Below are 13,895 nucleotides of genomic sequence, written 5' to 3'. Positions count from 1 at the left end.
GCTTTACCCCACCCTTTGCAAGTACCTGATTCTTGGTCCTTATTTTGTTGGGCCCTGTCTTTGTCTTTTTAAGGAATTATACTATTTGAGTTCTTCCTAGAATCTACCATATTTAAGAGAATAACTGTTAAACAATATACATCAGTAGACTAATGGTTTTCCAGTTACAACTCAAAATCCTCTGGTGAGTTAAAAAGGTCTTTCGAATGCACTACCAATATATAAGAAATTCAAGCTTTTTCAGAAACACAAGCTTTTTCAAAGGCATAATGGACAAATAATACATATGGAAGTTAAGATCAAGAGTTATCTCCTTTGGATCCTAAACATTAAAATATATAATCTAATGCAAACCCATCAATAAAATTTGATGAGGTGGTAATCTAGTATTCCATTAAAATAATTACAAAGTTTCTACTATACAATTCATCATAATGGGAATTTTCAATTTTTTTTGTAGCTCATCAATGCTTCTGTGATCTAGAAAGCACTTTCATAAGCTACTAGGTTTTGCTTCAAAATGATTAAGTATGGTGAGTTAATCACACATGTATTGGCACTTTGAGAAAGAACATTTTTGTTTGGGCATAGTTGTTCTTTGCATTGTAACGCTTTTGATATCTTTAAACAGTATAATGCCCCAAATCATCTCCGATCATTCCATCTTTTAAATTGACTGTATTGACTCTTAAGAAATTAGTTTTAATCAATTGATATTTATGATGACATATGTATTTAATTCTAATGTGTACAAATGAACTTGGACTGTTGATTTTCTATCACAATATATACAAAAGAACCATATTCCCTTTAGAAATAGGGGTTTACAGATTGAGTTCATGTTAGATCATGACAGATCACCACCAAAAAGATGTTGTGCGTGTGTGTGTGTGTGTGTGTGTGTGTGTGTGTGTGTGTGTGTGTGTGAGTGTGTTAATGGGGTGTGAATTTAGGACCTCCACTTGCTAGAAAAAGAGTTGTGTGGCTTCACACCTCCACCCATTCTTTAGTTGTTCCAAAGAAAGTCTCACACATGTTTGCCCCTACTGGCTTAAGATCACAATCCTGCCTCCCACATTGCTCCCACACAGCTGGAATTCCAGGTATGCATCACCAAGCCATGCTTATTCTTTGAGAAAGAATCTCACTAACAGTTGTCGTTATTCTTTTGTTTTGGGGGCAAGAGAAATGCACTGGGACTCACATCATACTGCATTATCTCTGCCTCTCAAGTGGCTGGGATTATATGAGTAAACCATCATGTCCAGCTCTGTGTTATCTTGTAAAGAAAGTTTACACTGAAATAAAGTTAAAAGATAACAGATTAGAGTGATGATTTGCAATGCTTAGAATGCACAGAAGGACCCTCCCCAAGCCTTAAGGCTGATTCTAAGCTTTTAGTGTTCAAATCTACAGAAGTTTCTCTTTTCTTAAACCAGCCAGTTTGTCATAGATTGTACTTCCCAAGTTACCCAACATACCTATATATCCAATTCTTATCTGTTAAGTGGGACAAGCAGAATGGTGCTGAGCAATAAGTTAATATATTTATTTGGAATTAATATGTAGTAAATGACTCATATAATTAGCATGTATGTTTAGGTATGTATACTGGGTATGTGAATTAATAATATAAGTTCTATTTCTAGGATAATTTAGCTTTTTAAATCTAGGATTTGCCAAACTAAGGCTTGCTTGTGGACTAAATTCAGTTCATTAACTGTTTTATAAACAAAGCTTATTATTATTGCTATTATTATTATAAGAGAGCCATATTTATTTGAATGTCATTTATGTTTGCATTTCTGCTATAACAGTGAAAGAATAATTGCTTGCTTTACTGGCCCCTACCAATTGAATCATCATGTTTCTAGCCTCTTTATTTGCTCTTTTTACTGGGGTTTTCACTTGCGTTGGTCCATGACCCTTTGGAGCTTAGCTAGTATTGTAGATCTGAGCCACTGGTATCCAGCTTACTATCTGGATCTTTTAAGAAAAGTGTGAAAAATCCAGTTGTAGACTTCAAAATCTTCTATCATATTTTTTGTTATATTTTAAAATAAATTATTTCTATTGTTGCCAGCCACAGGTTTCCTGCAACTTGATTCTCTGTTTAACGCTCTAATCTGGACTCAATGATATTACAGGAGGGGATGACTTGGGTAAATGGCTGGTAGGTCACTTACGCCACATAACTGACAATAACCATGAATATAAGACCGCTATTGAGATTTATCCTTAGTAAAAACAAATGAAATGAAGACTGAAATAATATGTTTTTAGTATCTCCACTTTAGCTAATAGGATTTTGTATGATAATGCCTTGAAAGTTTAGTGAGCTTCTAACTAGAAACCACATTTTCCTATTGAGAATCATTCTTTTTTCTTTAAAGCAGTGTTTCAAGCTATTAGTTCCCATATCCCATAAAAGTAATAATTGAAACCCAAGGGTAAATTTGTAAAGTGCAAGTCACTAGCCCTGAAAGCCCGAACCTAGGTGATATAATCATTGGATGAGGACATATATCTGGACCATCTTGCTCAGTGTATGATATGTCTGCCATTTCCCAAATTGCTAAGAATCTACCTCTTTGTGAATTATTGGGGTTTTAAACTTGCTGCAAATATTCCCTGCTTTTAAATTGTTAATGCATAACTGTGTCTAGGTTAGGAAAGGCCCACTGTAGACAATTATATAATTTCTTCCCTATTTCAAGATTCATGGATAAAAGGTGGGACAAGGATAAGTAGTTGTTTTCTTCTTCACCTTGGACTCCCCATTAAACTTTTCATTATTTATTCATGTGTTGGTCCTGGTGCTTAAACTTAGGACTTTGGCCCTGTCCCATAGCTTTGGTGCTCAAGGTTGGCACTGTATCTATCATTTGAGCACAACTCCACTTCTGGTTCTTTGGTGGTTAACAGGAGATAAAAGTCTCCCAGAGTTTCCTCCCTGAGTTGATTTTAAACTGTGATCCTCAGTTCTGAGCCACATTACAAGCATGAACCACTGTTGCTCAGATTAAACTATTTATTTTTATAATGTTCTTTGGCTCCATGAAAGAGTATGTTTATGGTAAAAAGGAAAGGACATTGTATGCAAGCTTGAAAGATCTCAACAACAAACCCCAGTGTATCTCTCAACAGGATAATTTTTTTTTTGGTCTGTTGTGGAGCTTGAACTCTGGGCCTGGGTACTGTCCCTGAGCTCTTCAGCTCAAGGTGAGTGCTTTACCAGTTGAGCCACAGTGCCACTTCTGGTTTTCTGGTGATTAATTGGAGATCAGAGTCTCACAGACATTCTTACCTGGGCTGGCTTTGAACCACAATCCTCAGATGTCAGCCTTCTGAGTAGCTAGGATTACAGGCATGAGCCACACCGGTACCGGCTCATCAGGATAATTTAAACATTAAAAGACCTAAAGTATTTGAGGAGTCTACATACTCTCACCTGGTCTGGAGAATTCTAAGACTTAATACAATCTTAGTGCCTTCCAAGACATTTTTGTATGACATAGCAATGTATCTTATCCATGATTTTTAGTCCTTTTAGTTCATTTTGACCCACTGCCTGAAGGGCTTTATCCAAACTGGATTCACTTCAAGAGGATTTATTCAATAAACCCTTGATAAGGATGAAGTAATGGTAGACACTATGTGAATTGCCCTTACAATGAAATAAAGCAAGCAAAAACTAAGCTGTGTGCTGGTAGTTCATGCCTGTAAACCTAGCTAAGCATGTGAGGATCATGGTTTGGAGCGAGCCCTGGAAGGAAAGTCCTGAGACTCTTATCTCCAATAAACTGTTCAGAAAAATCCAATAGTGGTGCTATGGCTCAAGTGGCAGAGGGCTAGCTTTAAGCACAAAGAAGTTCAGGGACATCATCCAGGCCTTAAGTTCATGCCCCAGGATGAGCAAAACAAAAACAAAAACAACTTGACTAATATAAATAAGTACTGGAGGTGTTAAATAGCATGGAAGTAAAGGTAAGACAGGGTGGAAAGTTGGAATTTCAAATCAGATTTGCAAGGAGTGCTTCACAGTGAAAATGACAAAGACTTGAGGAGAACCTGATCAAACATACTTGGGACCTCTGTACGCCCACAGCTTCTGACACAAATACAGGCCTGTCTCTACAAAAACTGATTTATTGACAAAAGAAGATCCTGTTTCCTTCAAGTGAGAAAGCCCACAGAGAATCTTCTGTCAAAATGAGTTTCTGTAAGGATTTGTCCTGGGAGGAAAGATATTGTTAGTAATAGAAAAGAGGCAAGAGACTTTTGATATGCTAGGTATGAAACATTAGCCCTTGTCCTCACTTCTGCAGATATACCCATCTTCCATTATACCTTGAAGCCATCACAGATAAACAGACAACCTAAGTTAAAACTGTCATTTGGTTTTTATGGTAATACAACTTTAAGAGGAATCACATAAATTGTACCAAACACCAGAAAGACACTGTTCAGGCCAAAGTACCACTTCTGTGACTGATTAAACTTGATTTTGACAATGCAGTAAAGTAGCAGAGCCATAATTTAAACCTCAGAATTGCTCTGAGCATGCAGCAATCTGTGGCAAGTGGCAAAGGATGCGAACGGCACTTTCCCACACACCAAGACAAGAGAAAACATGCTCAGAGAACTGGATTAAAGATATGTCCTACTTTCAGAAAGAAATATTGCCAAGAAAACAGTAGGGGAAAAAATGAAGATTGGTATAGGTGCTTTAGGACACTCGAGTTAAGAATAGACCAATTAAGGCATGTGGAGGAATACTTCTTGGAAGCAAAATACTTTTGGGTGGAAGTGGAGGTGAAGACAAGAAGAATCAGAAGTATTTTCCTACTCCAGAACATCCAGACAATGTGCTGTTTTTGCACAAGAAACATAAAAACAAATGTCACAAGATTTTTTTTTTATTCAACCCTATTAAAGCAACACATTTCACAGATGGAATAAAGCATATTGAAACAACATATGTGCTTGCAGGTGTCAGGAAAAGCTAAGTTTGAACAGTATATCCTAACAATGTTGGAAACTAGAACAGATTAGTGACTAATAAATGAGCGAGAACAATGAGGTATATCTTTGTATAGTGTCCAGAAGTAAAATTTTATATACAGTAAAACTGTGAATTCAATGAAATTAAGGAATGAAATGAATGTAGTATAATTTGGGTATGAAGTCATTAAATAAATGCAAAATCAGAACTATGAATGCTTAGATAGAAATTTAAGAGGCTTGCTTGATAAACTAAACTGGATGAAGGGACTATTGTGACTCAGAGGTTTGAAAATGTCAGCATGAACTTGAAAAAAATGTTATCACTCTCTAGAGGTACATTAGTTAAGTTTGATGATTCATCTTTGTAAATTAATGAGCATTTAAGAAGAAATTTTGAGCAGAGCAAGAGACAGACAAAAATAATGAGACTGAAATGAATAGAATTCAGTGAAGACATTTTATGAAGTATTTTTTTAAAGATTTGAAAGCCCTAAGTAAGCCTGAACTTGCTGACAAAATTTACTCACAAGGCATAGTCATTTTAATTATTCTGAAATGAACATTTAAAAGTTTCAAAGGAAATATTAAATATCAGTTATCTTAGTTCCTTCTGTCTTTGTCATCTGTTCCTCTCTTTTCCTTCTCCTTTCTTGCTTATCCTACTACTTTTTCTTTAAATATTTTTTCTGCAAGTTTGTGTGTTACACTTTTATGAGAGTTTAACTAGCATGGAAACGTGCTATAATAAATAAGTAGCATGCCTGGATAACTTAAGTCACATCAGAAATGAAAAAAATTAAAATGGCTGTTTTAAAGGGTCTGTTTACACTAAAAATTTCTTTATTTTGAGATTTTATATTAAAAGTTAATTATGCATTCAAGGGATAGGGAAGAAAAACTCAAACTAGTATAACTTTCATCTCCTGATAGATCCTATTTTAGGAACAAAAACACTTTATTCTGATATTGGGATATTATAGCTACCATTTTCATCATTTATATTTTTATATTATCTTCAGGGATGACTAGAAGATGGTCAATAGATGATACATACATTCACACATACACATGGAGAGCTTAGACAACATTTTATTGGTTATTCACACTAAAATTATCTCTCAAAATACATGTAAAAATTACATTATCTTTCTTTTCTTAATTAATAAGTTATTTATTGTGAAAATACCGTACAGAGGGGTTACAATTACATGAGCAATGTAATGATTACATTTCCTATCAAGCATTGAAGCATTGTGGCCTCCTCCTTTGTTTCCCCTTACCATCCCTGCCCTCCCAACCCCGCCCCACAGCCAAAGTTGTAAAGTTCATTTTTCAACATAATGTCGTGTACATCTCTACTTATCATTTAATGAAGAGTAATTAATTTTTATGACTTCAGTCTTATTTTTGTTTGTTGATGCTATTTAGGAACATTGTCTCTATTTCAAGGACATGAAGATAGTGTCATGACTTTGAATTTTTAAAATTATTTTCTTTTCAAGTTTGTACCTACATTTTATGTGAACACCTTTTTTATCTGTGTTTTATCTGTTTTTTCTTCTTGCATAGACAACCATTGGGCTAGGACCATTTTTGAAAAACATATTCTCTTTTTTTGAGTCTTATTGGCAGTGCCATCAAAGACTCAGTGACCAGATACATACAGGTCTATTTTTCACTTTTTCCAATTTGAGTGTCTTTGTGCATATGATTATTTGTGGATATGTGTATAAGTGTGTCTGTGTGTGAACGTGTGTTCAATTGTCCATCCTTGTGATGCTACTGTACTTTTTAAATGACTCTAGCTTTCAACAAAATGATGTTATTCTAAGTCTTCTACTATTCTTCTTTCTCTGTAATGTTGCCCTGACCTTTTCCATGTCTGCATGCATTTTGTAATCACCTTTCCCATTTAATTATGTTGTTAACCTGATTGTTCCTGTGCATACCGATTCTCCATCTAACTTAGACACCAACTCACTCTAACTACATATGCTAATTTCTCCGGCTTCTCCCCAATCCAAAATCTACTTCAGTTTCTTTTAGTTCCCTTACATTCCTGGGCTCATACTGTACTGAGAAATCCTTTTGTATTATGGCCAAAAAAAAAAATCCTTGAAATATCCTTAATGGAAAGTGTTGTTCTATATTGCCTAAAGTTTTGGCTACATCCTATCCTGTCATGGGACTAAGTCTCCATCCAGAAAACAAAGTGTCTATGATTCTTTTTTAAAAAAACTTTCTGAATGACATTTGACATGACTCAAAATCAGGCTTTGCTCATCAAAACCATTGCTTATTCAGTTAATACCTATGTTGAACTCCACCAGCAACAATAAGAAAAGAAGTCATTCAGTTGCTGTGACCATAGCACAGAGAGGGCAAACATGAGTGAGTGAGCATGGTAATTAGAGCTGACAAACCTGGGTGGTTTACTAATCCCAACTGTCATGCAGAAGTTACCACCTATTATGAGGTTTAATATTGACTGAGAGAAGTCACAAGTTGCTTTGTGTGTCATTTCTTAGGGAGGATGCTTTCCAGTTGTGTCATCCTTTCCAGTCTTATTTAGAAAGGTGATTCAAGATAAAAGTTGGTTGAACAATAGGAAGCTGAATTCAAGAAGGACAGGAAAATAATGAGAGAAAAACAATTCAAGGTCAGATATCAGAGTGTCTAGTGAAGGGTATTAGCTATATCTGCGAAGAAGGTAAAAAAATAAAAACTGGCTAGTCAAGGCACTAATGAAAGAACATGCACAGGAAAACATGTAGAAATATTAAGGTCAATGGAAGTGTTGCCCTCAGAATGGATTAATGCTGATATCCTAAAGTGAATCAATTCTGAGTATTTGGTTTTTATAAAAGAGTGAGTCAGATCCTTGGATGTCTCTGGTTTCATGTCTTACCAGGTGATCTCTCTCTGTTATATACTGTCACCATGCTGCCATGTTTTGAGACAGACAAGGGCACCTTCACCCAATCTTGGATGTTTGGCCTTCAAATCTGCAAGAAAAAAATCAAACAAAAACTCTACCTCTCCTTATATGTATCTAGCTTTAGAGAAAAATGAATATGCATGTCTACTTTAATATAGTTTTAAGGTATCTCAATATACATTTCTGGTTTTATAAGCAAAATTTTTAAATCTGAATTACAGTGTCATACCTTTATGCACACATTTAATGACTTTTGTTATTGTGTTTTGGCTAGAAACTGGAATTATTTGAGAATGTGCTAATCTTCATGAAACACTTCCAATTTCCTATCTTTATTTTCCCCCTCTTCACTTTTGACTCTCTTCAAGTCTTTGATTTCTCCTTCAATATGGACAGTGAAATATTCTTACTATGAACTGAATTTTGTACCTTAAAAAATCATGTATCAAAGCCCTAAACCCAACTATACGTGAAGGTAGTAAAGAACTAATTATGCAATAAGCAACTCCAAGAGATTAAAAAATAGTTATGTAAAAAATAGAGCCTTGCATGAGTACTAATATGGTATTATAGGAATCTAGATGACAAGATGAAGTTTGAGTGTATAGGGATACACTGGGAATGTGCTAGAATTTGGAAATGCCATCAGAGGACATACTATGGAAGTGACCATCTGAAGCTAAGTTAGAGAATCCCCAGTAGAAAACATACTTCAATCCTGCAGATCTGTGACAAAATAAATTTCTGTTGGTTAAGATACTCAGAGTATGGTCACCTCTTAAAGTCCCAGCCCCTAACGCTATTTCACTGATGATTTTTATAGCATATGAACATGGTAACATATTCAAACCATAGCAAGTCCTATACCAGCAACACAATTTTTCAATAGAAAAAAAAAACCACCAAGCAGCCGGGTGCCCGTGGCTCACACCTGTAATCCTAGCTATTCAGGAGGCTGAGATCTGAGGATCGAGGTTCCAAGCCAGACTAGGTAGGAAACTCCATGAGACTCTTATCTTCAATAAACCATTCAGAAAACTATAAGTGGCACAGTTTTTCAAGTGGTAGAGTGCTAGCCGTGAGCTGAAGAGCTGAGGGACAGTGCCCAAGCCCAGAGTTCAAGCCCCATGAATGACAAAAAACAAACAAAAAATATCAGCACTCATAGGGCAAACAAACTGCAAATATAAAAATGAGATATAAGTTGGAACTGTAAAGTTTATAAGAATACCATATAGAAAGTATAAAACTTCATTGAAAGACAATGAAGTGTTAAATAAAAGGAGATACAGAATATTCATTCATAAAAAATCTCAATGTCACAAGATGTGTATTCTGTCCAAGTGATACTATAATGTAAAAGCAACTAGTAAACATCCAACAAAATTTTTCCTTAAAAATTTTTTTAAGGGAGGAAAGTACCAATAAGCAAAATGCCTCAATAGTATACCAAAAGATATGTAGACTGATATTTTAAAAATGAGATGTGTTTGCTTGATAGAATATTAATGCCTAAATATAAATGATTAAGCATTGTTTTACATTTCAAAATAAGATTTGTCAGATATATTTTGAGGGTATACGTACTGAGAATGACATGTGAGTTTCATTAAACAAAAAACTGTTTACTGAGGCCCAATAGTGCTAATTTAAGTGCACTTTTCTATTTATGTGTGTATAGGTGTGTATATATGTATGTCTATGTGAGTGTGTGCAGAGACATATGCATATAAACAAGAAAACACTAGAATAGCTATGCATGGTGGTATACACCTGTTAGACTAGCATTCAGGAAGAAGAAGCAGAAGGTTCATTTAGATTAGTGCCAACCTGGACTATATTGGGGAACCTTGCCATAAAATAAGAACGAAAGCAAAATATCTAGGAAGAAGTTGGATCACTGTTTCAAATGACAAAAACATGCAGATCATCTAAATGTCTTCAATAGGAAATGGCAAAATCATCTGTCATTTTTACAGAAAACAAAAGGCAACTGAAATAAATGTATTCTTGATGTTTAAACATGTACATATCTCACAATCCTAATATAGAAATATCAGTTAATAATATATTTCATATGATGTCATCTATGTATGTTGAAAATACATGACACAATTTTGAACTTAATGAGGGTACTAAAGTAAGTATAAATTCAACCTCCATGGATATTTTTAATTTCTCAGATCTGATAGATTGAAAAGTAGGGTGAGGCTTTACATATTCTTTGGCGATGACTTTCATTTAGCATGGATGTGTGTATACATATATTAAATTTTGTAGCTAACATTTTATATTTAAATAGAAGGTAGTTAATTATGAAAATAAAGCAGTTGGTTCAAAGAGCATTATTTTTATAGTAGATGGAAATGTCATGATGAAACCCTTTGTTGTGTGCAATTGAATAAATGCTACTACAAAACAAAGTATTTCAAAACACAACACAAACCTCAGACACGAGACAATTGATATATACATTGTAATGTGAATTTAAAAACAGAAAGCTTTATCTTATTATTTATTAAAACTTCTAGGGAAAATACTACAAAAACCTCTTCCCCATTTCAAATAATGACTTTTGGGAGAATAAAATAAAATAATATGGAATATAGCTGAGAAAGATGAGCATAGAAGTTGGAAAGATGGCAGAATGTAATAATATAAAATGTTGGAATAAGTCCTTAAATATCAGAGATGTATTTTGTCCCTTTTAAAACCTACATACTCTTTCTTTCTCTCTCTCTTACACACACACACACACACACACACACACACACACACACACACACACAGCACTCCCAGATGCCTTTAAAAATTATCTTTAAGTAGTTGAAAAAAGAGCTGCCATTTAACACAGCAGTTTATGAATACAATGTATTTTGATCAATGTCACCCCTTTCAATATTCTCAACCAGCCCTCCTCTCCCCGCCCCCTTTCTGACCCCCATTCTCCTCTTCTTCTGGTACCTTCCTATAGCTTTAGAATACTCCCACATCTTTGTGTTTTATTTTGCTGAACTTTGGCTTTGCTATTTGAGTTATCCTCTTTTATAGTCGTTGGCCCCTTTGAAATTCTGCTCTCTCATCTTATCCTCACAGCTCTCTAATCACTGACATATATTAGCTCTTTGGCTCTTCAGGACACTGTAGGCCAATCGAGTCTCATAGCTATTTTGCCTTTCTAGGAGTTACCTACTAGGCTGGTGAAAGGACTGTCATCATAACTTTCTGCCTTTATGTAAGTAATGACCCTCTAATACAGAAAAGTAAATGGCGTTGAAGAAGGATAAAATATCCCGAATTTAGCCCAGGAGAAATCAGTAGAAGAAGGTGATGTTTGAGCTCCACCATGAAATGAATATTCATAACTTATTGGGTTAAAATAATTTCTCCATTTGCCTGGGGATTAAACCCAGGGACCCATGTATGTGAGTAAGATTTTTTTTTTCTTTTCGTCACTCATGGGGCTTGAACTGGAGGTCAGGGTACTGTCCCTGAGCTCTTCTGCTAGTACTCTATCACTTTGAGTCAGGGGCACTTCCCTATGCATGTTAATGAGAAAATGCCTTACCAGTTACACCATGCCCCCGACCTTTTTGTTTGGTTTTTGTTTTGTTGAGGTTGGGTCTTGATAAATTTGCCGGAGGCAGCTGGGAACACACCATCCTCCTGTCTCCATCTCCCAAAATCTGGTATTGTACACAGCATCTGCTGCTCAAACTGAACTTTGGGATTAGGAAGTGAAAGAGTAGCTTTGTGATGTAAAGCTCCATTCCTGGAAGCTATTAGAATTTATGTTTGTACCCAATGGATAATTGGTAAGCGGGAAGCATTTCACGACTGCTCTCATTATGTAAAGTAACGATTCATCATATTTTGTACTGTTAGTATTTAATATAAGTAATCCATACTCTAGAAAATTGTTCCATTTTGTAGGGCATATTTAATTTCCTAATATAGAAAAATCTCATTAAGAAAGCCACACAGGGAAATGGGATTCCCATACATAGCATAATAAATTCTGCCCTTATCTAGAATTTATACTAAAAAGTCTATGGATAGAAATACATATATACTTATGGAAATAATATAAAATTATTTTAAATTGGCATTTATTTTATAGGTAAATGTATAAAATTTAAATATATGAAGAATAGTGATTGATAATACTGTATATAAAGGAGGTTGATTATATCAAAAACTATCATTTTATCTCTTTTTTAAAAATGGAAAAGTGAAATGTATGTATCTAATGAGCAATTTCCTTGAATAATCAGAGATTTTTACACCTGAAGGGCATTTTAGAGGCTACCTATTGAAAGTCTTAAACATGAGAAAACTATGCTGTGGAAATATTGATTTTGGCAAGGACATATGTATAAATTATTGAAAACATAGGACTAACAAGCTGTACTTTCTGCCTTCTAGGACTTATTGATGCAATTGCTTTTTATTTTTAAAGTAGAATTATACTTAAATTGTAGTTGTGAAATTTGGAGAAAAAGAGTTACTCATGGCATTCTCAAAATGGTTGAAGTTTGGGCCTCAAAGATCCTCCCTCCAAGGCAGATTTATTCTTTAAAATCTGAAGACAAATATCATTTTAATCTGCCTTCTTTTCAGTTAGAAAGACTTGGACCATACCCATGATTACAACAAAGCTGTACTCTAGTCTAAATGAAGACCCTGCCATATTTTTTTCTGTAAAAATAAATACAGAAAAAAACTGGTGATTCCCAAAATGATGATGTTGAAATTATTTTATTTTTTAATTAGTGTACATTATATGGAGGGGGGAAGTTCACTGTTAAATTTCCATACATATTTACAGTAAGGTCCAATCAATCTCACCCTGTAAAAATTATTTACATAAAACATAAGAGCATAAGAATGGAGAGATCTAAAAGGAACAAACTACTTTGATAATGATTTGAAGTTTACAAGAGAAGAACATTAAATAATACAACCCAGTCCCTTCAAGAAATGAGCCTGATATTTGATACAGTGGTAATTCCATTTTAACATTTGATAATGAAAGAAAGATTTACTGTTTTCTCCTTTTTATTCTTGTGGGACACCCAGACTTGAACTGGGTAACCGATGCTCTATGCTCATTGGCAGGTAACCTACCACCTGAGCCAGGCTTCCATCTCCTCCATTGATGCTGTTGAACTTCCTTGGTCATCACTTGTAAACTGCTCAATGTTGTCTTTGGAAAGCAACAGGAAGAGAAAATGCAAGTCTGAAAGGGAATACTGCCCCTTGTCAAACTGCCAGAAGAATATAAGAGGATTAACACTCTAAATCTTTACTAAAACCAAGGGAATTTGAGATCACAAGATCAGTTACTCAAAATAATTAATGGATCCAGTAAATGGCTGGATGGAGATGTTCTTTCCCTAGCAAACAACCCTAGAGAAGACTTCTCCAGGAAACAGTCAATTAAACCTAAAGTATTGATATTTAATGTGAATCAAGCACAAGGGTCTGTTAGCTCACTGTGAGAAAAGATAAATACAGAACAGTCTATTCATCTGTGCTAGTAGTCATTTCCTTTTGCTTAGAAAGCATATTAAATTATGATCTGGAAAGAAGACTGGGCTATGATGACTCTCTGCAATTGTAGGTAACAGTTGCATCTTTCACCTGGATTATGTCATTATCTCTAGAGGAAGTTCATTGATTTTGAGAGAAATTATCAATAGAAGTAGCTGGGACACAAAACAGGAATGTAATCTACTGACATTTTATTATAAAAACTAGCAAGTTGGTAGTCTTCCTTCTTTCCTTCCCCCTAATCAAGAAAAAAGGAATGACTTTACCTGTATCATCCTTTACCTGTCTAAATCCCTCTAATTGTGTCCTGCTTTCTCTTGGTATGTCATCTACTGTTCCTGAATACTGACTGCATTCCTTGTTTTCTCCTCAAGGACACCACACCTCTACTTTGCTT

Source organism: Dipodomys merriami, unplaced genomic scaffold (genome assembly GCF_024711535.1).
Source record: "Dipodomys merriami isolate MVZ:Mamm:240054 unplaced genomic scaffold, mDipMer1.0.p SCAF_17, whole genome shotgun sequence".
Classification (NCBI taxonomy): domain Eukaryota; kingdom Metazoa; phylum Chordata; class Mammalia; order Rodentia; family Heteromyidae; genus Dipodomys; species Dipodomys merriami.
This window is presented reverse-complemented; position numbering follows the sequence as displayed.